General features: G+C 40.6%; 1 protein-coding gene across 3 annotated transcripts in view; it reads right to left on the reverse strand.

Moving 5' to 3' along the window:
- Positions 1 to 26403, reverse strand: part of tfap2d (transcription factor AP-2 delta (activating enhancer binding protein 2 delta)) — a 71378-nt gene that overhangs the window by 24967 nt on the left and 20008 nt on the right. Inside the window, exon 1 of one of the 3 annotated variants that reach the window (XM_088404157.1) lies at positions 4213 to 4370. The exons of the other annotated variants lie outside the window; for them this stretch is intronic. The gene's annotated coding sequence lies outside the window, so the exon portion shown is untranslated. Of the gene's footprint in view, positions 1 to 4212; positions 4371 to 26403 lie in introns of those variants that run through there. 3 annotated transcript variants of the gene reach the window in all.

Here is a 26403-nt window from a genome sequence, read left to right on the forward strand (position 1 = left end):
GTCCGGGCTTGACGGAGACAAACCGACAGCCGGTGCTGTGGGTCCGGCGCTCGGACTCACACGGCGGTCGCGCTGCAGTGCAGAGTTCAGCGAAAACCAGAAGGTTTACTGCTAGGTGTGTGTGTGTGTGTTTGTGTGCGTGTAGGTGTGTGTGTAGAGGTGTTATTGAGAAGCGCAGCTTTCCCTAGAGAGATTCTCCATTAATTGTGAAGTGAAGGAGCCTGAGGGCGACACCAGGGACCTCCATTAAACACAGACAGCCAACTGACAACCTCACTCTCTCGCCCTCTCTCCCCACTTTCTTTCCCCCTCCCCTCATTTATCCTCTAAAATTCAAATTCACATTCAAATTTAAACAAGGTTCATTGGCATGAAAGGAGCAAGCTAATAATGGCAAAGTAAACGCGCCGCACACAAAAGAAAAGAAGTTGTGTTGATTCTGGAAGGCTGCAAACAAAGAAAGAAAGAGGCTCCTAAATGCAGCGCGCTTTCAGATCTGAACGCGACTGTTTAAACATCTTTGGTGCGAATTCAAGTTTGGCACTTTTGACTTTTTTTTACATTTCTTCCGCCGAACACACCGAAGACTTTGCAACTTCCCCAATTAGGCTTTAGAAACATCTCACGACACCCCGTCTTCCTTTTTATCGCTCACATTTGTTTCACACTGTGAATGATGAGCCTCATTATATATACACTTGAGCTCCAATGAGGCAAGTTGGGACTTACTAATGGTGTCACTCGTGTCCTTGGAGGCGAACGAGCGGTATAGGTTTTGCTGCAATTATCACACCAGGTTGATTCAGATTGTGCCTCTGGATGCTTCATTCCCAACAGAAGGCTCTGCATAATCTCGTAGCCAGATTATCAACCAGGGATCTGGCCCTTACTGTGTAAATTGCATGTTCATATTCGCAGTGCGGCGTTATCATGGAACTAAATTAATTACTGTTCCGTCATTAGCGCTTTCATATTTAGATTATGCATCTGCTGTTTGCTCAAACACTACCGGAAAGAATTTACAGTAGAAAGCCCTTTACAATCAAATCATGTTTGCAGCCAGAGATTTTTACACAGCAGGGGACTTTTCGCTATAGCAAATCTATGTTTTGGACAAAAAGTCGATGTTTCGGAGAAAAAAAGTGTTGTATGATCTACAATCTAACTGCAGTTGGAGACCACTGAGAACTACCGTGACCTAAATACAGTAAACAACTCCTAGCGCGAACCAAGTTGGAGGGAGATTAGGAGTTAAAAAAAAACGCTTGGAAGAATTTAGATCGTTTGAATCTACTGAGATTCTCTACCTCTGTTTTACAGTCGTGTTGTTTGTATGCTGTAGCGTTCATTTACTGCCACCCAGCCTATGGGAGAATATCATCTGACTATAAAGTAGAGGAGTTTTACTGTATATTAGAGATGCAGCAAATTTTTGAAAATAATAAAATAAGGCATTTTTGTCTTTCCGATGAAGGCAATTAAAACCAAAACAAAACGTCCGAAAAAAGGGGGTTAAATAACCCGCGTGTCGTTCTTGAATTTCACATACTCACACAGGGACGGTAGGAAGAGCGTCACTTGGTAGGCAAATACAGTAAAGCATTACAACGGGTTTAGAAAAGAGAGCACCACTCAACTTCTTTCCTGGGAAAAAAAAATATAAACTGACCAAGTTCTCACACACACCAACTTTAACATAAAAAACAGCAATGACGACAATGCGTTAGCACAAGCACACTTGTACTTGTTGCAACCCAACAACAAAAGTTTTCAAAACCATTTCAAAACATATTTTCTTCACACAAATTTGAACAAACGTGAGAAGAAATATTATAATATTTGTGCTGTGATTATGAGCTACGTTGGATTTGTTATATAAATAAAGAGAAATTAGTTGTCTTATTTGAGCCTGATGTTTATTAGATGTTGCACAGACCAACGAATACAACTGTAAATGCATAGAGTACACATGTTATTACTATTATTATTATTATATGGATTACATTACAGTTATTAAGTTTCATGCATTTATTTTTGTTTAGCATGTGTGTATGTCTAAAAGTGGATTGTAAACGATTATAAAGACTTTGGAAGAGACCCCAGGAAGACTAGTTCCCGAGCTGGATCAGTACCAAGTGATGTTCTCAATAAACCAAACTAAATGTGTGTATGTACACGTGCTACGCTGTATGAGAACGTGAATGAGCGAAAGTAATGATCCCCGGCCGCTAGAGGGAGCACTAGTAGTATGGTCGGCTCATTCAGTCCTCAATTAAGTCTGCCTCAACACCGCACCCCAACACACACACACACACACACACACACACACACACACACACACACACACACACACACACACACGCAGTACAGTGTATAGCAGACTACTACCAGTGAACTTAATAGAGTCCACCTTAACTGATTATCAATGAGTTTGCAGTGAGAAAGCCAGACACACACACACACACACACACATTCACACACATCCTTACACATACGCTATAGCAGATGTTAAGGATTAGTGTGTGTGTATGTGTGTATGGATGTGTGTGTGCCTAGCCTCGGGCAATGTTCAACAATGCATTATTCCTGAGTGCACCAGTTAAGAGGGGCACTCCATCGCCATGGTAACCACCCGAGCTCGGATGTAAACATGGGGGTAGTTAAATCAGCGGCCACTATAAAGTGTTACCCCTCATAAGATCACATGGATAAGAATGTGTGTGAATTGGATGCATGTGTAGGCCGAAGGTTAAGAAGACACGTCCAAATATCGCTTTATTGATTAGTCGACGGATCGGCCTTCTTAGCTTGACGTCTGTAGTCGTCACTGGCAGTGAACGAGTTCTTTAAAACTTTATTCTCCGGCGAAGGTCACAAATTACACAAGCAAAAACAAGCTAACTAAGGAGTTGAATAGGCAGAGATGAATCTGCATGGGCCGACCTTCACGCCTGACCAGATCCTTCTGCACCATTTCAGCAATCATTTTTACTCCATCTAACCTGACTCCTGTTTCCATTTATTGTCTCGAAAAAAAGAAAAAAAATCTCAAGGTGAGATAACGCGACATCACTTGATGACTGGGACCAACCAATAAAGTGTTTTGAATTTGTGAAATATAATGAAACCGATCATATTTGAACATATGAGTAACAATATGTAGGGTTATGTAAATGTCCAGTTTCATTTAAGTGATCCAAAAAAAAATCATTATTTTTTACAATGTATATTAATTTTCTATTAATGGCAAAGACTGCGACAAATTATTGCTGTTCTATTGGATGGAAATTAACTCATTTTTTATGACTTTTTTTTATCTTTTAATATTATATTGTTTTTTTTTGTTTAAATAAAAAAAGTCCATAAACTGTTTTGAAATCAATAAATGTTTTAAGTTTTTTGGTCGCAATTCCATGAAAAAAACAAACAAAAAAATGAGTATATATTTTATTGAACCATAATTATGCTCTTTAAAACTCTTGATTCGTCTTGGCGTCGATTTAAACAGCCTTTTAACGTAATCGAGAGTTTTTTTCCATTCTTCAGATAGTACTTTCCACATATTAAATTTATTCTTAATTTCCGATTGTCTGTTATTAAGTTTGACTGACATATCTGCTTGTTTTGTTGGCATTCCCTTTAGCGCAGCTCCATCTAGTGGATGCACAACACAACCCCAGCCACTACTGTAGCTTCTATTCTATGCTCCTCATAATGTGTTGTGAATTATATATGAAAACGGTTTTAAAATAGGCCATTTTTTGAAGGTGCGCCTTATAACCATGTAGTGCGGAAAATATGCAGTATCCACTTTTTTCAAACCCTCCCTTCTCTATTTGTTTTTTCACTAACCTATTCATTTTTAATTCAGGCCGCTGAAAACTGGAGGGTAGGCCACAAACAGCCCCCGGGCCGTAGTTTGGATATCCCTGCCCTATACTATGTCGCGTCAGCTGCCATATGAGGTTCGAATACATTGCGCTTTCAATAAATCAAGTTTTAATTGTCTTTATTAAGTGAAACCGAAAGCACTGTAAAAAGTTAAGCAACAGCCACATGTCATGTCCACCACTTCATCCAGGCAGAGGAATTACTGTCTGCGAGCCACACAAGCAGAAAAGTAAGGGCGACGGGGGTTATAATGCTCATGAGTGTGTTTAGAAGTGAGCGTGTGTGTGCGTGTGTGTGTGTGTGGATCCTAAACTCTCTCACCATTGGAATGGGTTCTTGTGTGTTTGACAGCTCAGATGAGGACTGGCTGCAGGCAGCTGCTTTGCTCGAGGCCACATTCAGTTCCGTCGCGCTGCATTAGTCCCCAACCAACCTGTCACCCCTAGCAAGAGAGTGATAGCACGCGGCGCGCGCTCACACACACACACACACACACACACACTCTCGACACGTTTACGCACCTTCATTACCTCTACCTCGCGTACGCGCCGCCACAAAGCAACAGACATGTCGAGCGAGACGAGCGCTTGACGCCGTCTGATGTTGTCACTCTCCCGTCCACACCAAAGCGCGCGCGTGTGTGTTTATCGGCCGAGAGGCTTGTTTAATCACGCTTGTATTTGCGGAAACGTGTGTATTTGCGCAATCCGTCAGTGTTGATATGCTAGCGAGAGGGACTAACCGGAGTTGAGTGGAGTCTTTTGTAGCGCAGGCGAGGCCCTCAGGCACAGCCCCAGACCTAGACCCCCCTCCCCAAACACTCACACACACAACACATGCATATGCTCTCGGCCGCCGCGCCGTAGATGTGATGTGACAAGTACGGCGGGGCGGACTTTCCCACGTCGCCCTGCGCCGGAACGGGATTTGCCCGTGATTTAGTTGAGCCTTTTCGTAATGAAGCGTGGACAGCTGGGACAGATGTTGAGATTGCCACATGGAAATGGCAGTTCATTAGGAAGAGTAGATTTCTCGTCTCCATCGCCATCGCCGCCTTCCGCTCCGCTTCTGCCCCCGCCATGATTTCCGATGCCCCCAGCCAGCGACAAAGGCTCTGGTTGCGGCGGTGCATCTCTGATTAACTTTTAATGACTTGGCTATCACCGCCAGTCATAAAGAGACCGATGCAGGCGGGAGGTTCACGCTAGTGAGGGAATGAATTAACCTTGGCGGTCAGGAATAATCCTGTTTTGGGTTCTCCGGGGCTCCCCCTACAGTCCCGAGGAGTAATTTACTCCTGACTGTGCGGTAATTTATTTCGCTACATGTCCTGAAGTCAACTCGGATCATATTGGGCTCATTATGTTCAATTTCTATGAATTGTATTGTATTTGTGTTCGGTGACTAGACTGGAACCAATTCAAAGATCGCAGCGGGGAAAAGTGCTGTAAAAGAGTGGTTTGAAACTTTTTTTTTTTTTCAATGACGTACCCCCAATAACATATTCTTTTCAGCCACATACAACCTAACCACCGCAAAGCATTTTCGATTAAAAATAAGATTCAGCATGCAATGCTGACATTTGTTTTTATTTTAGGTGCTCTGATGTATTTCAAATGATTGTTTTTCTCTTTTAGGCTAACTTTTAACCGGTAAAAAGCAAAGTTATCAATTGTTGACCATTGGTTAGGCTTTGGGCTAGTTATACATTTTCTATTGATGGTGAGTGGGGACATAAACTGTTTTCTCTTTCCTGGAGGGGCTTTGCAAATTATAATTGGGAAGCATTGTGATAGTTCAAGCTAATCAATTGGGAAAAAGAAGGGTGACTCAGGTCACATATCTAAGCCAGTGGTTCTAAATTTTCCTAACTTTTCTCATGGTGTTTTATTCAAAAAACCCAGAAAACAGATTGTGTAATGTCCTCTGGTTTGTTTCTGGCTCGTCTGCTGGAAAATATTGGAACTAATAACTATGCATCTGTAAAACACTTAACAAAATAAAAAAAAAAAAAACATTTGCCAAACACAGTCACGATAAACACAGCTTAGCATTACGTTGCTGAGTGTTTCAATTGATTTGCTCTCAATTTGAAAAGAAAAATTACCATCTCCTGTCACGACACTATGCCTTTATTTTTAATCGTGTAAATAAATAGATAAAACATGATCTAAAAACGTCTTACATTTGTTTTGGGGACAATAATGGGTTTAAATAGCACAAATTAAAACGAGCAGTAAGTGTAGACTAGGAGCGCATAAGGCAAATGTGGTGGGACAGCAGACAGGAGTGAGAATGGGGGGGTGGGGATGGTTTTGCTACATCACCACAAAACCTGCCAAGTGCTTCAGCAAACTGACAAATGGATGTCGAAAACCAACCACTTGTGGTTCACAGTGACCCACTTCCTGCCCGCTCGTTTAGAGACACTTTTCTCACTGTTCGCGTTGTGCCCAAGTTTAAATCATGTTTTATTTATCAATGTATGATTCATACATTTAAAAGGTACTGTGTTTTCAGAGAAGGAAGAGTCATTAATTCTCCAAAGACAAATTTGTTGTTTCAGCACAAATCCCCGAAATACGATTTCGGAGCAGATATTCAGCATTTTGAACAATATTGGCGTTAAACTTTAAAAAAAAAAAAATCTGAGGGCCAGTTAAAGATCCGTTTAAAACTTTGTTATTTTGTTAGCATTTTAGTTATTTTAAAATGTTGGAAAAAATTACTTACTGTACAATACAGTCGAACCTCTATATAGTGAACCTCTACAAAGTGAATCTCTCTTCATAGTGAACGAATCTTTACGGTCCCTTGCAAAACAGCTATATTTGACGTGTATGTAAAACCTCCTCATAGTGAAACTCCACATAGTGAATAATCTCTTCATAGTGATGCTATTAGTCAGTCCCTTGACAGCATCTACCTCTATATTGTGAATATCTGAACTTATCGAAAATTGTGAAGTTGTAAAATTGGGCGCACTGTCGGGATTTCCTCCCTGCCTAGCCACTCTCGCGCGCCGCGACTTTCTCTTGCATTTTCACTTCGTCCGCCGTCCACTGCGCACGCGTTTCTCCGCTGGTCATCCCTCCGAAAATTCTAAGATGTAGGAATCTGCCGTGAAAAGTATGGATGCTAGATCTAGAAGTCGGAAGCGAAAGCCTTTGTCGTTGGAGGAGAAGTGCGACATAATTCGGAAGTGTGCGAGTGGAGGCATACCGTGCAACCTCGTATTGACAGTTACTTTCTCCGCGCTGATGACATGCACTGATCATGTTTTATTATGATCATATACTGTATTCATTAACTATTGTTGAATAATAATAAAGAGTTTTGTTCAATGTAAAATGTTTTTACATTAGTTTTACCGCATTAGATTTTAGTGTTTAAACAACTTAAGTTGTTTAATGTACATTTATTTACATATTTATTTTTAAAAAAACGTATATAAAATTATTTACATATTTATTAAAAAATTATTCACATATTTCATCAATGAATTCTGAACATTTTAGGAAAACCTCTATAAAGTGAATCTCTCTTCATAGTGAACTTCTCTCCTCGGACCCTTGAAGTTCACTATGTAGAGGTTCGACTGTATTTGTTTAATTTCACCCCTATCGTTCTACTTGATATTTTTGTGCATCCGTTTTCGGAATCATTGTTTCAGTTTTCTCTTTGACCAAATACCAAATATGCATTTTTTCTGTGCAATCCCCTGCATTAATAGGAGGACGATGTTCCAGATACCTGATACATAGCTGACAACTTTTAACTTTAAACTGACTTTTTTTTAACTGCTCTATCAGCACTTTATTTGTCCTTGGACACAAAAACCACAAAGCATTCAAAAGGCTTTGACGTGAAGGAACATATTGCACAGCACGCTTTTCTCTAAACAAGTCAAATACGTCAATGCTTGCTCTTGTTATTAGCAAAGATGATCATGTGTAACCGCGCGCACACATACGCACACACTCAAGCAGTCTGCCTCCTTCAAGGCCAACCCAAACACACCGCTTGCGTGTCCTTGCATTAGCATTTGCCACGGTGAAAACCGCTGCGATGACATCTTTTTTTAATGACTTTATCTGAAAAATAGTTAAGTGTAGTGTGACAGTTTGGCAGCCTACTTCAAGGACCGCCGTCTTGTGATTATTAGTCGGAATAAAAACACGAGAGAAAAAAAAAGTACAACTATCGAGGGATGATTTTTTTTTGTTTGTTTTTGAAGGCTGAAACTACGGCGCAGAAGAATCAAATTGTTTGGTCGAGGCGAAAAGCCCAAGCTTTCAAAGCACGGAACATAACTTACTTTGTATTCATGTGGGGTGTCCGCAGCCTTGTGTTGTGTCCGAGTGTGTGTGTGTGTGTGTGTGTATGGTTGAGTGCAATGCGATGTTGCATCTTCCCTGGGTGGAGATGGAAGGCGACATGGCGGCCTGCTCTCTGTCAAAGGGAGGCTGAGTGTTAATATTTAACAGAGGAAGGCTCTATTTAGAGCCTGCCGCCTCTCCTTCTCCCCCGTGGGCCTCACAACGCTGATCCCGCCCGGCGCCGTTATGGAGGAAAGCTGTAGAAAGCAGCCGCACGTCACTAAGTCTCCCTGACAGAATCAGTTTGCAGATGAGCTTTAAAACGCGCTGTGTTGTTTGCCGCGCGCGCGTGTGTGAGACTCCTGCCTGACAATCTCTAATTTAACTTTCTCCTCGGAGAGACTTCCTCGGCATCCCAACATGCTTTGCATCTTAATTCACAGACACTGTAGGCCGTATGGGTGCAGCGGTGCTGAAGGAAAGCACGAGTTTCATCGGAACAGAAGATTTCCTCATTTCCGACCGAATGAAATTTCAACTTTTTTCAACGTGACTGATAAAAACAGACGCTTTTTCCGATCCAGTAATTAAAGTTTTGTGGGATAAAAATTAATACCCTCCAAATGTTGACGTGACAAAAACAACAAAATTGTGGTTGTGATGGTCCTAAAAAACATAGCAACCTCCAAAAGGCTGTAAAAATAATATTGCCCCCCCCCCCCCCCCCCCCACACACAACACACTCGACACACGGACTATAAATATGCTTATTATCTATTATTTTATAAATATACCTAAAACTCTATCCTTTGACATTAACAAAAGGAAAAAGCAATATAAATCAACTTTCAGCAACTGCTAATTATTTTTACAGCATTTATACGCTTTAAAGCTTAGTCTAACAAAGACAAAAATAACAAAGCGCATCAAAGTACCTGAAACAAAAAAAAAACAAAACAAATGATGAACATTTCTAATTTTATTTCAATTACACTTCATATTACAGAAACAAAGTCTTTTCCTTGGGGTCATCCGCGTAATAAATCAATAAATAAAGTAAATAAATAAAGTAATAAATGAATTGAGTACTTTAAGTACTAAAGTTATCAATTACTTTTAACGCCTTTAGCACTTCAGTACCTATGTTAAGTAATTACTTTCGGACTGAAGCTTTAGATTATGATAGTTACCTAATAATTGAATACATTAGTACCTTAGATGATCGAGAAAAAATATGGGAAACAATATGGGAAAAAATTATTTTAATGTCTGTAATCGATTACTTTTTTAGTGCCTAAAGTAATCGATTATTTTGTACTTCAGTAATGCAATAATGTAGTGCTTAAGTACATAAAGTAAACCATTTAGTTAACTAATTAAATTAAATGATACTTTAGAACTTGTTCATTTTGTATCATCACTTTCAAAATCTTAAGATAATCAATTGGTTCAAACAGAACATTAATTCCTATCTTACCCTTGTAACACGTTTCATATTGTAAACCTTCTGCTTTATTATTTATTTATTTAAAGCACATAAGGTAAAGCATTTAGTTGCTTAATTAAATTAAATGCTACTTTAGAACTTGTTCATTTCGTATCATCACTTTCAAAATCTTAAGATAAGATAATCAATTGGTTCAAACAGAACATCTTACCCTTGTAACACGTTTCATATTGTAAACCTTCTGCTTTATTGATGTCCCGGACCAATAATTCAACAGGAATGTGGTCAAACTGGGACAATGGGTGAAGATAGGAAGTGACCTCTATTAACCTTTCACCTTGAGGGTGAGGCTTTTTGTTAAGAAACCATTCAAAAGCAGGGAACCCCAGTAATGACGTCGGAAGGGTGCATTGCCCTTCGCACCCCGTTATTCTTCATGTCACCCATTTTGCCAATATTAAAAACGTCTCCAAAAGCAAGCAACGAATTAGTCATAAGCCCTGCTGAAATTCTCTACTATTGAAATCTATTTTAGCAAATCTAATGTGGGCATCCAAATAAAATACCTCAATGCACGTATGCGTGTGTGCGAGGGGGAAATCAATAGTCATTTGGCAGGCCGAGTTGGCAGCTGCTGAGAGAAGGAAACAGGTGCGCACATGGCAACTTGACGTACACCGCCACTGACTTGACATCAAACCACTTGACCCCCTGAAGAAGCAATTATTGACATGAAATAGTGAAAATTAAAACAGTTCAACCGCGGCACGGCGGTCAGGAATCCGAGGCAACTCTCTCGAAAAATATTTCCGCATCCGGATCGAGGATACTTGGAAAATTTGTTTCCCACTTCCATAGATTGGGTTACAGGCCCTGGGATTTTTTGGTCACAATGGTATGTTATATTAATAATATAAATGTGCCAGAGAAGTGTAAGGTTCTAGAATCTGTAAATAGGTGTGTAATGAATTGTCGGGACGCCATTTCACGTCATTGCTACGATTCCTATACGATATATGCAATTTTTTGAAAAACTGTGGGATGCACTGTCCAAACGGATGAAAGGGTTAAAAATGATAATAAAATAGCATATTTTTTCATAGCAACACAATCCAACAGATGTCAATTATATGCTTATTTTATACGCTTATTGCTTAATTTCTTGCACTATGGATTTTATTATTATTATTTTAAACAAACTGACATTGTTTTTGGTCAACGTATGATTCAATTGGTTGGGCCCTATTATTATTACTACTTTAGAGAAAAAAAAAGGATTTTTCTATGGAGCATTCGGAATTCAATTGATGGATTTGTAGTTATGTCACATAACTTAAAGTGCTTTTCATTAGAAAAAAGAAAGAAAAAAGTGGCAATTCACAATGTCAATCAGCTGCTAGCGTCTTGAGGAGGGGTTAAAGAGTTTAAGGTGCAGGTATCAGGTGGCTCCCTATTTCCGAGCGCCGAGCTCAAACGTGGAAAGCTGCCCTAATTGAGTGCCCCTCCCACGGCCAGCGTGGTCCTGGTGTCCCTCTCTGGAGGCCCGTGTGCTCGTCTGGGGGGGGTGTGACCCCAAAACCCTGCCTTAGGCACTGACTGCCACCAGCCTGAACCCTCAGCGACCCCCCCGCAACTGGTGCTGTCCCCTCTCGGCTGGTTTTCTCTGATGCTCTGGACCTCTCTGCCCAGTTGTCTCAGAGCTACAGACTTCTTTTGTCTGTCCTCATTAGAATACTGATCCCACACACGCACGCACACACACACACACACACACACACGCACACACACACAGTAATTGCAGTATCATTAGTCCATCCATCGCAATCCAGATGGTAAAACAAAAGAGAATGAAAATTAAACCAACATGGTGCTATCAAGACAATAAACAATTTGCTTGCATGCACGCTGCTTATATATATATATATATATATATATATATATATATATATATATATATATATATATATATATATACACACACGTGTGTGTGTGTACTAAATAGCAAGAAAATCCACAAAATACCGAGGTAAATAATAACTTATTTATTACCTTTGTCAAAGTGTCGTGCATTTCCTGGTTGTAATCAGTTTATTTGATGTATCTATTTCCATGTCATTTCTTTGGTTGCTATTATGTCGTATATAATTGATGTTTGACAGCGTTTAAGCTCTATTTAAGATCTTCTCAATGATCCATTGCCTGATCATCAATCCAAGACAAGCTGTCATGTCAAACTCTCTTTGAGTCTAGTTTCCGAGTCTAGTTTTCTAGTCTTAAAGTTAAAAATGTGTAAGTTGTTGCACTTGTGAATCAAGGTGCCACCCTATCTCATACGAGAAGTAAAAACTGTGTCTCTCACACACACACACACACATTGTGCAAACATGCTGCATCAGTCACTCTCTTCAAAACGCTCTCCTCCATCCAGTATCCACCTGCAGCTGTCCGTCATTTTGACTGACAGCTCAGAAGAGGACTCTGATGGCTGATGAGAGCGAGGAGCCGACGCGTGCCTCAGAGGCAACAGCGGCAGTCCTGTGTTCTCCTGCCCACCTCCTTCCGCTCCCCTGCCCGCCTCCCGTCATGGCCTCCTGCTGGCCCTCCCCTCTTCCGGGCCCGCAGCCAATTAAGAGTGTCCAAAGTCTCTTCAAGGACATGTAAAGGGGACAAACCGGTGGTCTGTTTGCTGTATGGAGGCACAAGAAAGCCCGTCGTACATAAACATGCCACGGAGGACCAAGCATTTAGGAGCTTCTCCGTGACGTCTGCGGAGTTCAGACGAACTTCACCATCCAAGCTTGCTTCTTTCTTCAACTCCGCAACAGCATCTCAATCTCAAGGACAACCTTTATCTTTTTGTTCCAGACCCTCACCTCGCTCTTCAACCCAACGTGCTCCGCGGGACCACCTTGGGCTTCTTTCGTGACCCCCCCCCGGGTCAGCCGGACGGACGCGTTGCCACGCTCGGCTTCGTCCGAAACCTAGAACATTCTTTCCACAAACGCCCCCTCGTTCTTAAGAATCCCCGTGACCAGTGGGCGGACTGGCTGCCCCTGCAGGCCACGCTTGCCTCCTCAGGCCCTTGCCGGTCTCCAGGCTTTTCATGCCCACAGCTATGCTTGTTTGATGTTGGTCTCCTGACAGGCAACACAGGGCTTGTTGGATGCGATGAGCTGAAAGAGTCTCTTTGGTGTGTGAGTGTGTGTCTTCATATAGGTGTGTGAATGTGGTCTGTTCTCATTCGCGCGCGCGCCGCAAAAAAAAAAAAAAAGGTAGACTTGAAAAAGACTGAATGATGAACGACTGACAGCAGCTCCAGTAGTTCAGCCTGGAAATGGCCACAAGTGGGCGGGCCTTAGATTGATGACTGACACGTGTCCCTAGCAACACAATTGAGTCGAATTAAAAGGTATCAAATTGTAGGTCCACCTCAAGATGTGGTGACATGGATAAATGGATAATTAATATTGCGCAATACTGTACATGGATATGGGTCACTAGAATGGGACCACTTGGTGAAGTGTCGTCTTTTTTTTTTTAGCTCCAGGGCCACAAGGAGGAAAATCTATTCTCAAGTGGGCTGAACAGCCAAAATCATGGTATATAACTTTAATATAATTGGAGTCAATTATATGTACATTTTTATTATGCACGGAGGCCTATTCCCAATTCCCTGCAAATAGTGGAGGTCAACACTAAATATATTGTTGAAAATTAAAAAAAATATAGAATTAAAAAAATAAAAAACTTCTTTTCGCGTCTCCTGAAATTCCAATTTTATGTTCCTTAAATTGCATTATATCAATGTTTAAAAAAAAAATTCTTTTTTTCCATTTGTTCATAAAATACATATGTTGCATAGAACGCAAAATAACATACACTAAAGAATAAAAATGTAATTAATACAATGAAACACAATGAAAGGATGGACTCTGACGTTGATACAGTCTGCTCGCTTCTTAAACAGATTGATTTTTCAGGGCAGATAGTGAAGGATGTTGATAACCGATATTTACTGATGGCATGTTTTCAGTTTTTTTGTTTTAAACACAAAATTGTTTTGCACTGGTTAAGGGGTACTTGGCTGAAAACATATTTCACAGGGGGCGCTTCACTCAAAAAATGTTGAAAACCACTTATATTAAAATGCACATTTGTGCACCAAAACTTGGCTTATGTGGCCGATGAATGAATGGTGTCGAATAAAAAAAAAAGCTGCCATTCATAGGACGCACCCTTACTTTTGGCCTTCATTTTGGGGAAAAAAAACAAAAACGTCTTATATTCGGGGAATTACGGTAACAGAATATACTCGACTGTCTTTCTAGCCACGCGCTAGTCGACTGTGACCTTAATTAAAGAGGTGTCAATGTCAATTGTGTTATTTACTTCTTCAAAGAGTTTAAACGGGAACAATTACGTGTCGCGCCTCTGGTGTCTTGTGAGAGACACATCAATACTTTAAAGAAACATTTTTGCTCCAGTTACAGTTACTTAGCGCAAAGTCTATTTTTTTTTCTGACTAGAACTATAGAAATCGCTCACCTGTCCCTCAAGGGGTACGACTTAAATGTCATTTTCGTCAAGCGGATGGTGACAAACTTTTGACTCCTTATTAAAGACGACTTGTCACAGCCCATCAGAATTGTTGTGGGGAGCGGCATTAGAGGCGCTGTAGTGATTACATGCGGTTTTGATTTGAAAGGAGGCACCATCAAAGCGGGATTCTCGTACTTTAGCTGCGGGTTGTAGATGGATGTACGGCCTATGGCTGGCAGGCTGCTGCTAGCGCTCTGCCAGGCAGATGAGAGCCGGGTTAATGTTGGGATTTGTTCCCTAAAGCTCCCGCACAAAAGAAATACTGATCAGCTTTGCCGTCAGCCTCGGGACCCGCTAATCGCTAATCAGCGCTTACGCTGCTTCCGTCTCGCTGGCGCGCACGAGCTGAGCTATGACACCGCGCGCATCACTCTGCTTCATAGCGCGGCTTCAACTTTTTAAGTGCGTACTTTCTTAGCTTGGGCGTTTTGTCTTTTGTGTCGTCAACAAATATGACACTTGGAAAAAAAAATCTGAGCACGTCAAACTACACTCATAAATGCAAAAATAATATGAATTTGCAGACACTACAAACAAGGGTAAATTGGACTATAATTGAGAGACTTTACTATTACTTGGACTAGATAAGGGCGACAGGTCCTAACCTTTATTTGTCTTTTGTAAAATAATACATTAATGGCAAAACAGATGGTATAACATAAGGAAAATAAGAACAAAATAATAAAACAGAAAAAAATAAACAGTGTTCCAAGTCTACTTTCCGAGTCTACTTTTCCTGGTTTGGTTTTCATTCAATTTTGAATATGGACTGGAGAATGAGAAATTCTTAAAGCACATTTAAAATCAATCTGATGAAGTGACTAAAGTTGAATTAAAGTCAAAATGTTTCCTATCATTAGTGCTTTTTAATCCTTTGTGTGTCTATTGTGAAGTTTTTCTCTTAATCTCTGTTGTAAATCTAATGTTCTGAGTCTAGTTTTCTTGGTTTAGTTTTTCTTCAATTTCTTACAGTATATGAGCTACTGAGTTCCAGCTCCAACTCCAAGAAGAGATCATGCCACTCGGACAACCTTTTTTTTTCAACCCGCAAGGGATTGCAGATAGAAAGGAGGCAAGTTTGTTCATACATTAAATTACGAATGAAATGCTGACACTTCCTGTGTTTATGTTGAATTTTTGTGAATAAAACTTCCAATTTTTTCACTAATATCCTCTGCTTCTGCTTCTAGTTTCATAATCTACCGTATTCTGTTCCTTTTGTGAAATTAAAATAGTAAACATGTTCTAAAAAATTCAAGTTTAAAATCTGAACGACAAGGTACACAAATACTGAATTTAAAGTTTTAAGTTAACAATTTTCAAATACATCAGAATTATAGTCAACTTTATCAATTTTTTAGCAGTAAGAAGTTAATGTGTATTTGTTTACTTTGATTCAGAAAACGAGATCAGCTGCTGAAGGCTCAGGTAATGACCAACCTCAGCTCAGATGGGAAAGTCACATGACCCAACAGGTGATCTGCGATTGGTCCTTGGCCGAGGCGTTGAGAACAGGCGGTGTGAAAACTGTTTTTAAAAGTATTAATTGTGCTTAAAAACAAATAAAATTGATTATATACATGTTTTTACTGCTAAAAATGGCACCACCACCAGCACAGAATAATCGGCCACATTTCACATTCATAATGAACATTTGCTCGCATTCATGCGTACTTGTTGAATTACTTCCTAATTATATGAGGCTTGAAAACGTGGAACTGACTCAATCCGAAGAAAAAAAAAAACCCTCGAATCTTCCACATGGGGAAATGTCAGGCTTCAAACTGCCATTTATGACAAAAAAAAGAAATCAATCTATGCCGCCAACTTCACGCCATTATCCCAACACCTCCCCCTCGGCCACTTAGCATAGCGGTACCCGATACCTCCGCCTTAGCCTAAATTTCACCCAAATGCCCAAAAAAGGGAGCGCTGGCATTGTTCGGGGCTGGGCCGGCCTCTCTGCAGGAATGCCGGATTCCGTTTGAAGTCGGAATCCAGCACGGCCGACTCACCTGCAAGATCAATACGCCCGGTTCAAAGTGGCCGGCTTCACAGAGAACACACTCTTATTAATTTATAGAAACTTCGAGAAACTTTGTCTGAAGGGGAAAAACCTCCAACTCTGCGCGGCGGAGAGACAGGGGGAATTTTTAATATACCTGCGGAGAACGCCGGAGTCGGCCATCTTCTAACACCTCATATGAATATTTAAATGATCTGGCGTTTGATGCCGGTTGATCATACAAAAGCCGGCGTTGCTGCGTTGCGTGTGTCGGCGCCAGGCAGACGGATAAGGAAGTTGCTTAAAAGACTCTCCAGATCAAGCGCATGTGTAAGCGCGTGGGCGTGAGCGCGCCTACGCCTGTGTGTTTAACTCATTAAGGCAGTCCATTTGAGTTTTCCTTTGTTGTCAGATTTGATGATTTGGGGGAAATTTCCAGCCCAGGATTCAAAGCATTCCCGTTTGGCGCTCCGGGCCCGTGGCGTCGGGAATGAAACGCTCTGCATCTATATTTCATGATATCAATTTATCAACAGGAACAATCTCAGGATGTTGGCTCAGATACCAGACCATGTTCCTCTGTTTTACCTGAGGGACACACGCGCGCATTTTCTTATCTTTTCCTCTCACGTTTACGCCACGATATTCACGCTTTGGTGCTCCACACGCTTGCCTTTTAAGGATTTTTTTATGAGATGATGCAAAATAAAACAATGGCATTCGATATCAAGGGCGTTCCAAAAACGACAGGGCGCCTCCAAACGTGCGGCTTTATTAAACAGAAACACCACAAGTGGTTTACTCCGCTGGCTTGCGTCTAATCAGCGTGGGTTCGATTCCCACTCTGGGACAGTGGGAATGGATTTCTGTTTTCTTTCCTGTTTTAATTTGACTAAAGTTTTACATGCGAAGCAAAGCTTGAAAACTCGACTGCATACGCAAGCAGATGTGGAAGTTGATTTATTAACTGGTGCATCGGCGATTTTGCCTGTCAGAGGCGTAAAATTAGCTGTGCATTAAATTTGAGAGATGTGTACATGAATTCTTAGGCTTTTTTCAATGATTATTTTTTTCAGTTTTTTTTTTTTTTTAATTCTACAAATCCAGAAGATAGTGTAAATTCACGGCTTATTTTTTTGCTCGTATAAAGAAAAATTGTGTCACAATGGCAATGCACACCCATATAAAAAGAGAAAAAATATAAAAAGAGGAACAATATTTCGAAAAGTAGAGTAACATAATTTAGCTTAGTTGTTTCATGTTCCTATTCCTTTGCTCTCAATTTGAAAAGAAAAATGTACTGTTCCTGTTAATTAAAAACTTTAAATTAAGATTTAATGATACTTCTAGAAAGTTTGTTAAAATCTCAAGTGTCTTTACATTCCTCCAAATGAGAATCTTTCTGCAAAAGCAATCAAAACTTTTGGAAACACCTACTAATTATGTTAATCGAATGTTAGACAGCTAATGAACTATATATTATAAATGATTGATTCATGTGGGTACCTTTGCAAAAAAAAAAAAAAAAAAGTTAATGAAAACAGAATGTTTCTTCAAAATAGGCCTCCTTCGTCCTGGTAACAGCTTTGCACGTTTTTAAGTCAGCTTTATGATGTGGCTAATGCTTTATGACCTGGAATGCCTTTCACTTCACAGCTCTTCACTTTCGAGTGCTAATAGCTTGAATTTTTGGACTTTTTAATATGTTTGAAATTATTTGAATTCGAAGGTGTTTTTCAAACTTTTGACTGGTACTGTATATGCAAATATTTAGATTAAGCACGCAAAATGTGATTTCTAAACATCTGATTGAATGATGTGTCCGAAAAGCAAGTGTAATATTAAATAGTGTATTGCTCCTCTGAAGCTAATCCAAAAATATTTGTGAGCAATATACTCTCACAGATAATATATTGTGTCTGCGTGTGTGTAAGCCACGTGTTCAAGTTTGTCACCGTGAACTTCATAAAATCTAATCTACAGCCAGTTCATAGAGAGTAAGGGAATATCTGTTTTTTTTGTTGTTTTTTTTTAAGAGTAAAGTAGAGCTCTACTGGACACCACATACACAAACACACAAACACGTGTATGCAGTGTCAATAAAAAAAAAGCCCATGTTCACACAGCGATGTACTAAACACACACATCGGAAGTGGCACATTCACACAAAGTACAACGACAGAAGTGGACACCAAATCATGCACATGGGATATGCTCCACTCTTTGCACATGTGCAAAGAGTCTCACAGACTTTCTCCCGCACGCGTTCTCTTGTGTGTGTCTCAGTAGTTCCTCAGTGTTTCATCTGACAGCTTATTCCCGGTGCGGCTCCACTCTGTATTCACCCCGGTAACCCCACAGCACAGACACCTTGTGAACGCCGTCCCAGGTGGATGTACTCTATGAGTGTGTGTTGACTGCATTCTAGAACCCAAATCACCCTTGATGACACTGTCTTCAAGTTCCAATCCCAGAAGAGCCCGACCATGAGAATGTACGGTGTCTTTTAGAGCCTGCACACAATTTCCAGCCACTTTATTAGGTATATATGTACAATCTAACAAGATACTGTACAGAGAGAGAAATAAAATGATAGCTATAGCTATACATTGGAATTAATCCGTAATCGGTTTTGATCAGCTATTAGTCCTAAAAGTGTCCAAATCCGCAGAATTTGAGCCTTGACAGTTTCAGATTTCTTTAATCCTTCATGAAACAGACCAATATTTCATAATGAAATATTTATTTATGTATTTATGAAACAATGATCTAGCATTTATGCCCGTTTTATGACATATTAAAAAGATAAGTCATTGCCTTGTTAAAAAAAGATTTCAGCACAAAATCTGCATTCTGCAACAAACAATTTATACTGTTTGTCCTTATTGGGGTCAAAGTTGAGCTGAAACCAACAAACTGTTTGCCTGCCATTAATAAGTCACATAGACAAACTCCCAAAAACTTTATGTACCGTATTTTCCGCACTATAAGGCGCACCTAAAAGTCTTTTTTTTTTTTTTTTTTTTAAACTGATGGTACGCCTTATAATCAGGTGTGCCTTATATGTGGATGAATATTGAGTTGGGATTTGTAGATGGGGAATGAACTCATAAAGTAAGCTTTACCTGTTTCTTTTGTGTGTTTACAGTTGAACAAGGTTGCTCATATTGACATTGAATTAATATGATATTAAGAGATATTATTGTTATTACTTTGAGTATTACTGTATTGTGATTGAGGGTGTGCCTTATAATCCGGTGCGCCTTATACATGGAAAAAAGTTTTAAAATATGTAATTAATTGAAGGTGTGCCTTATAATGTGGTACTCCTTATAGTGCGGGAAATACGGCAATTAAAAATATTTTTAGAAAACAGAGAACCACTCTGCAAAAATACGGCAAGTAGACTACTAATGTGTTGGCATTGCGATAATAGTGGACAACTCGACACTTAGTGCTCAAAAAAGAGAAAATATCTGGTATTTAAAATCTCTGTTGTCTCAGCACTAACGATTCAATCTGTGCATGCGTAGGTTTCCCCTGCAGCACTTTCCAAAGAAATCCAGCGTCAGGCAAACCGCCGTTTGCATCCTTGGAGAATGGGTGACACTCACAACCTGTATGAGTGTATACACACATACCACACACAATATGAATGTGTGCATGATCGTGTATGCATGAGAGTGAGCGCTGTGGCTAGCCCTAAACCATTAGCCTAGCGGCACTACAGTAATAACCACACGACGGAGCCACTACCACGGGCATTTGGGAATGTGCTTGTGTATGCCCGCTTGCTGTGTTTTCTACCAAAACTGACATTGATTGATATGAATATAACACTACAGTCGCATTAGCTACAATATAGGGATTATAATTTTCTCAGGATGATAAAAAAAAAAGTGGTTTCTCTCTCCTGCCATCTTTCTGGCTTTCTCGCTTCTCTCTCCACTGGCTGCAGGCTTGATTGGAGGTTTTGTCACGCCTGCTTTGACAGGCCGGGCAGAGCTCAGGTCCCAATGGTTTGGCAATTATCCTCTAACCCAGCAAGCCTACCGCTGCACCAACTCCAGCTCCCGCACACGTACACACACCTACAGGATATCCATGGCATGCATGTCAATACGTCAGCGATGGAGTATGGGGGGCTGTCTGTGTTTTCCGTCTTCTTCCCTTCTCTCGCTCACTCATTAGGCAGGTGCGCGTTAGAGGGGAGCAAGGTACGAAACTGCATTCTACTTTAATACACGGGCAGTATTAAGGAAGCCAGGGCTTGAACTTGCACACACGTGCACACCTATACTGTAATCCCGGGAGATCAGGCGGGCTCGTCTTTCTCTTGATAAGTAGCGTTGGACTCGCTGACAGACTCACTAACTTCCAGTGTGGAGCAGCTTGTCAAGTACAGGAAGTAGTTTGAATTGAACTTGAACAGGTATACTGTTAGGCCTGCCGGGGAATTTGGAACCACCATCCGAACCAGACGTTCATTGAGGGAAACCGATAAAGTGCAAATCTCATGTCTCCAACATGTCCAACATGTCCAACATGTCCGTGCGAAATCAGGTCCAATAGGTGCAGCGCAAGTGCAGTAGATGTGACATTAACGTCAGTGGACAATTCAGTCTCCATTTATGGCAAAAATAAACACTATTTAAAAAGGGGGCCAGGAGTATGAGGATCGGGGCTAATTTTGTCTCAATTAAAACCAACATAGATACTTTTCAGTGAGTGGACATGGTAGACAATCCTAAACATGCAAAATCATGTCCAATAGATGCAGCGCAAGTGCAGTAGATGTGACATTAACGTCTATGGACAATTCAGTCTCCATTTATGGCAAAAATAAACACTTTTTAAAAAAGGGGCCAAGAGTATGAGGAACGGGGCTAATTTTGTCGCAATTAAAACCAACATGGATACTTTTCGGTGAGTGGACTTTTGGATTCGCTCCTAATTTTAATTTCATCAGTCGACTCATTCTAGCTCTCTCTCTCTATTTTACAACATGTGCATCATCATCTGTGTTTTTGCTGAGTGCCCTGGGCGGCATAATCGTCAAATCCATCAACACACACACACTCGGCATCAGATCAGCACGGCGCTCTTTGAAGGCGATGGACGTCGTGGCTTTATCAAACAGACAAAGCAAAGATCGCTTCCGGCGTCAAACAACTACTTTCAGTCCCCCTTTCAGCAGCGCAAGTAGCTGGAGTAACACTAGTAGATGGATGTAATTGTATGTGTGTGTGTTGTGAGTATGCATGTGTGTGTGTAAGCGGACCTTGCCTCAAGCTAAAGTCATTGAACAGTTAAGGAGTTCCTGCTACACTCCAGGCAAAAGCTGAAAGGCAACCACCAGGCCATGCGTGAAATTACCAGCCCTTTTCATGAGTCCGCAAACACACTTGTCTTCTCGCTCGCAAAATCCTAATTGGACATTTCTATGCACAACATGTTGGTATGCTGCGATAGACGCACGTTGCAGAATGTCCTGTCTGATTTATTTATTTTTTTGAGGTAGCATGTAAAATAGAGTTGCGACTAATTATTATTTCAATAATAGATCTTGTTTTAGTATTTTGTCAATGGAATTTTAAAACATGTTTTAATTTCCATTCTATTTGTTCAAAAACATCATATTTTAAATTGACAAATGAATTATGATTCAGTTAGTGGTTTGGTCTGTAGCGTCAGAGTTGTAGTTGTTTTCGTTTTTTGTGTGCTTTGATGGAGGACTACAGAAATTGGGTCACATTTACTGTTGAGAAGTTGAAAATCTGAGCATTTGGACAATTTAAAGTAGAAAAAGCAAACTATTGTCAGAAATAATAATTTGTTGTCGATTAATTGTGTTTTGCTTTTTATTTAGCCGCTGTGCAACAAAGATGTAAATGTGACAGATGTAGTGCTTCAACTATCGATTCTCTTAATAAATCAAGAGATTAACTGAAAAATTGGAATTCGAAAAGCATGTTTTCATTTTTGTCGCTTAATTAAATCAACAGGACAGGTCCTACAAATTACCATTCAAATGTTTTTTAATATATTTAACCAGGATGGTCCCTAACTTTTTAGAAAAGAGGCTAAAATATAGAATTTTTTTTTTAAGTAAAATGTTATCAATCAACAATCACACTACTTTCATACAGGACTAAATAAATCAGACAATATTTAGACCAAAAACTCAAATTCAGAGGATTTGGACAATTTAAGGCCTCTAAACCATAAATCGGTGATCAAAAACAATTTTTGATTAATTGATTAGCACCTAGTTGTCAGATAATCAATCAGTCGTACACCTTCTACCAGATATCCCAAACTTGATGAAGCTGTCCATCATTTTGTTGCTTTTACGTAGCTCATCACACCTAGAGCCGGTGAGCATAACCTCTAAGTTGTCTATAGGATTTCAATTAGATCCGATGCAAACTGATTTGGAGCGTTCAATAACACTCAAGACTGTCAAGCGACGCTAAAAACAGCTCTGCTTGCTTGGGCTGAAAACTCGATTACACTCGAGCTCCCCTCGCGCGAACTGTTTATCTGTCAATCAATCTATTAATGTGGGTGAGGTGTCACTCGCTCGCTGTCACATACACATGTGCGTGCACACACACACACACACTTTCGTAGCAACGGAGTGTCAGTTGATAGTGGGGTAACACCGACGCAAGCTTTTCAGAAGGCACTGTGTCACAGCACATTAGAGCGATTTTACATCACAGGAAGAGTCATTTAGACACACACACACACACACACACAGTATATGCTGCTTATACACACACATGCACTGAGACATCTCTTCACTCGTCAGCTAGATTTGGTTCTTTTGAAGCAGAGCAGAATTGTGGTAATGTCACAGCCTTGGGCGACAGGCACCCGTATTACCCCCCCCCCCCCCCCTTCGCTTCCCCTCCAGCTCATGCCGGCCCGCCCCTTAACGGCCGAGGCACACACTAACCACAAGAGCGCCCTCGCATTTTACAGCTCATGAAGACTGTCATTCAATATTTTGCCCCATACTTTTAGATCACCTCAAATAATGTCACAGGTAAATGATCCTCTTCTACTTTTTATGTTAGAAAAGGCCTCACTCCTGAACAAGATACTTTAATTGTGGCAGGATCTCATCTAGGACCCGGAGAAGGCACTCTACTCTTTCCTCTTTTTCTGCAGATCTCAATCGACATAGTCAGAGATGTTTAAAAATAATCATCAGTTGCAGCCTTACTCGTATCTTAAGGCATTTAATCATCTGTCCTGAGACTAGCAGCAATTCCAGTTGCTGAAAGGGATTTCACAATCAAATATACTCACGGAGGTCTGGACATGACAACTCAACATCTCAACTCAATATTTCATCGCTTCCAATGACCCTGCCCAGTTCATTTTCCTCACTTCCCACTCAGTGTTCACACCTGGGAAACGAACGACGCGGGAAAACGTTTGGGATGAATACGAAAGCTTGCGTGTGTTTTCACCTGTGTCGGGGTTCCTTTTTATTGCGTGTGGCCAGCTGAAGTGTGTGTTGCCGCTTCCGACTTTTGTGTGATAGAATCCTGCGTGTGTGTGCGCGCGTGTGTGAGAGAGACAGACCATGGCCCGAGGTCATATCTGCGTCAAGCGGCTGCTAGAGCTCAGTGGCGGAGCATGATCCCCTACGCTTTTAATTAGACACATTAACATACACACAGACACACACTTTAACCACACACAGACACACTTTTCAGTTTCACTTTATCCTCTCTCTCTCTTTCCCTCCCACAATAGGCCTGTTGCATGACCCGAGGCTATGTCGGCCGTACCACATTAAAACCTGGACTTATCAGCCTCACGCTCTCATGGACACACACTCACACAAGAAGCCCACCCGCAAGTCACACACAAAAGCTCGGTAATAATTATCCAAACAAAATCACCCCCCGCCTCCCAAAAAAAAAAAGGTGATTTTGTGATGCTTACATAAACCGTCAGTAAATAAAAACAGGACTGACTTCTCTTGGGAATAATGATAATGATGGAGGAGGTTTCCTTAAAGATTTTCAAATTTGCATTGCAGCGTTGCTGAGGAAAATATATCCGTCTTTTCGCCTGTAGTCAAACGGACTCACCCGCTGAGTAAATGTATAATCGTGGACTTATAAGAAGTCCACATCAATCAAATGAGAATTTTTTTTTTTTTCATATCGAAGTAAATCAGGAAAAAAAAGATCATGTTTTCGCAGTGTCAACTGAAAAAAGTACTGTTTGGAATAAAGGAATGGAAATCGAAACTATTATTCAAAATAAAGTTCATCGATTAAAAGACAAGCAACTAAAAAAAAAAAACTTATGTGCAGCCCTAAATGATACAGAAATGTGTATATATATATATATAAAACTGTGTCAATAACAACACAGAAGAAAGACTAAGGATAACACAAAGTCAAGAGGGTGCCACAAAAGGGATTATAAATTCTTGATAAACTTACACTTTACAAGGATGAGCTTGTGTTCTGTTTTCAGATAAGAACAGTAACTGAGTTTAACTTTTGTATCTTGACTATTTTGGGGTCATTTTTTTCAATATCATTCTCGCAGAATTTAGCCAAGTGAAGGACCTCTGCTGGTAACTAGGTGGTTTGTCACCATCTGGGTGAAATTTCAGCTCCCTACTGTCTTCTTTCAATGCTTTTCTTTTGATGGAAAGATCAAAGGATAGGACAAAAAGTGTTGAGCAAAATGTTGCGCAAACATTACACAGCTTAATGCAGAATTTGGTTCTTCCAAGCATGCTGACCCCATTTGGATACACATGCATTACATGTCCATTATTGTATTTATTTTGTGTTTTTTGTTGCTTTGTAATAAATTGAGCCTAACTGTATCATTTCTGACTGTGCATCTCTTTGACTTACCTTTCACTCTTTCATGAGGTTATCAGTACCATGTGACTCTTGGCAAATAAAGAAACAATCAGTAGCCTGCGGAGTCCTTTATCAAATAAGCACTCTTTGTTGCAAATCAGTAGCTTTCCAGCGGCTAGTTTACTGAGGTTTGGACGTAACAGTAGCCTCGGGGTGCGGAGCCAGGGAGCCTTCAGGCTGCCACGAGGAAGTATTGTGAGTAATAGAGGCATGCGCGGGCCGCTAACCTGCTGTTAAATACCACCCAGATGCATGTGCACTATGCGGAGCAAGCTCACTGTTGAAAGCAATCTGACAACAGTATATTGACGAAATTGTTCATCCACATCACACCTCTCCATCAAATCAAATTAGATAATGTGGCAATGAAGATGTCATGCACTTTGTATGTAATCTTGATGGGAACTTCATCGTTTGCCTCAATCAAGCTATTATGACTAAAGTCTGAAAGATAGACTCAGAAACTAAACTCTGGAAGAAAGTAGGATGTCAGCTTGACATGACAGTTTGAGGACATGACATTCTGAATATGTGGCAGTGAGAACCCAGGGCCTAGAATTTCTCGATACACACAAATCCAACATAACCACAGTTAGGATTGGATACTAGACCTGGAAATCCGCTCGGAAAATAGACTCAGAAACTAGACTCAGAAAGAAATAGACAGCTTGAATGCTGATGTGTAAGCTAGAGCTTAAAAACTGTTACACACCAATCCGATATGGCAAAACAAAGCAAAGGTCAGAAGCAACTGCATTGTAACGTATAAATACCTAAAAATGACAAAAGTTGAGAAATGCATCAGCATTATGACAAAGGTAACAAACACATGGCCATAGCAACCGCTAGGACAATAGTTTGCGTAAAACCAGAAATAAAGCGACAAGAGGACTTGTAGCCCCTTGTATAAATAAATAGACAGCACGGGCATAAAAGCGCACGGATGAAATGATCGGCGGAGCCATGGGCAATCGGACATGAGGGGCAGAAAAAGCTCAATGCTTTACGCTCTGAGCACCTCTCACCTGGAAAACTAATGATTATTGACTTCCCTCCAGCGAGCATTGGGGACGCTCGCCTCAGGCCCTCAATGCACACCTAACACACACGCGCGCATATGCACACGGCAGCTACAAAACTACAGTTGACACCAGACACATGCAGCCTCAGAGGCAGAAAGCTTCAGCCATTTAGCATCTTTCTGACAGAAGCCATGCACACGCGTTTAACACTGAC

The sequence above is a fragment of the Hippichthys cyanospilos genome, chromosome 20 (assembly GCF_059441005.1).
Source record: "Hippichthys cyanospilos isolate Australia breed blue-spotted pipefish chromosome 20, RoL_Hcya_1.0, whole genome shotgun sequence".
NCBI classification, from domain to species: Eukaryota; Metazoa; Chordata; class Actinopteri; order Syngnathiformes; family Syngnathidae; genus Hippichthys; species Hippichthys cyanospilos.